This window comes from Limulus polyphemus, unplaced genomic scaffold (genome assembly GCF_000517525.1).
Source record: "Limulus polyphemus unplaced genomic scaffold, Limulus_polyphemus-2.1.2 Scaffold616, whole genome shotgun sequence".
Classification (NCBI taxonomy): Eukaryota; Metazoa; Arthropoda; class Merostomata; order Xiphosura; family Limulidae; genus Limulus; species Limulus polyphemus.
Genome location: NW_013666226.1, coordinates 243779 through 245682, shown reverse-complemented (window position 1 = coordinate 245682; position 1904 = coordinate 243779).

Here is a 1904-nt window from a genome sequence, read left to right as displayed (position 1 = left end):
ATGAACAAAACTTGGTTCAAGAGGAAATTGGGAAATGGTCATGGTGAGGAAGTGACTTGCTCATGGCTGGTATATTCCTTATCTAAAAAGTCTGCATTTTGTATCTGTTGTCTTCTCTATTCCCGGTCAGACCATCAATCCTCATTGGAGCAGGAAAGTGGATTCAACCAGTGGAAAGGATTAGTGTTCATGAAAATGATAAGAATAATCAGGAGTGCTTCATACAGTGGAAAGAAATGGAAAGAAATTTATCTGAAATCAGAGCAGTTATTGATGCAAAACTTCAGTCACAGATTGAGAAGGAAAAGCAGAAGTGGTGTGATATCTTGACGAGAATCCTTCAATGCATAAAATTCCTTGCGACTCAGAACCTGGCTTTGCGTGGCATAAGGAGTCACTTCAGCTAGACAATGACTCCAATGTTGGAAATTTTCTTGGCTTACTGAAACTACTGGCTATTTTTTACCCTGTCATGAAAGAACACCTCACTCCTGTGGAAAGTCATCCTAGATCCACGTCTTATCTTTCACCGGGTGTCCAGAACGATTTCATCTACATGATGACATCCACTGTTCGCCAGTGTTTACTGAGAAGCATTCGTAAAGCCAAGTACTATGGTCTCATGTTTGACTGGACTCATGATCAGGCACACCGTGAGCAGATGTCAGAAGTAGTGAGGTACATGGAAGATGATTTTGAGAGGAAAAGAGTGCATGTAAGTGAGTCCTTCCTTGGTTTTATCCAGATAAGACAGAAGGATGCTGAGTGCTTGGTTGAAGACATCTTGAAACAGCTAGATAAGGGCGAAATGGAGCTACAAGATTTTCAGTCATGGTGCTATGACAACGCTGCTGTGATGGCTTGACACACAAGTGGTGTTCATCAAAGAATAAGTGAGAAAAACAACCTGGCAGTGTTTGTGAATTGCGACAATCACTTACTCAACTTGGTGGGTGTATATGCAGCCAAGTAGGATACAATGATGGCCACGTTTTTTGGAATCATCGAAGCTCTCTACGTGTTCTTCTCTCATTCAATACAGCACTGGGAAAAACTCAAAAACGCCGTGCCTGTAGTTGTTAAGTCGCAGTCCAAAGCCAGGTGGAGTGCAAGGACAGAAGCAGTGAAGCCCGTCAACAAGTACCTTGAGGAGATACTTCAAGTACTCCAGGACATGATATACAATGAAAGCAAGACCAGTGAAACAAGAAGTGATGCAAGGCAGCTGTATAACCGCATGTTGAGTTACGATTTTCTGACTTTGTTAGGATTTTGGAACAAAGTACTAATTCGCATTGACCATAATCAAAAGAAGTTGTAGGATCCTAGCATGAACTTCCACGATGCTGCCCTGGATTTGAAAGCCCTCCGAGATCATTTTGATGATGAAAGAAAAGTGTTGGTCAGTGAGTCACTCGAAGAAAGACTCGGTCTCTGTCAAGAATGGAATATTGAAGTTGAAAGACGTCAAAGACGAAAGAAACGAATGGCTGATGAGAACTCGAGAGATGCTGGGTTAACAGCCAAGGAGGAAATGGAAAGAGCCATGAAGTCACTCGACCGTCTTCACAGAGAAATGGGTGAAAGGTTCGCTTGTTGCACGGCGCTGACGCCAAGTTTGGGTTCCTTCTCGATGTCGAGAGACTGTGTTACGGCGCCGACAGTAACGACCTAAAGAAGAAGAGCGAAAATTTGAGCGAATTGTACAGGTCTGATGTTGATGGACAGCAGCTATATGAAGAAATTTTGGATTCCAGAATGTTGCTATCAAGTCGGGCCAACATGAAAATTTATTGTTCAGTATGGAGATGAGAGCATCTTCCCCAATCTTCGCATTGCTATTCAGATAATGCTAACCATCGCAGTTTCCATCACCAGCTGTGAGAGATCATTCAGCAAGTTAA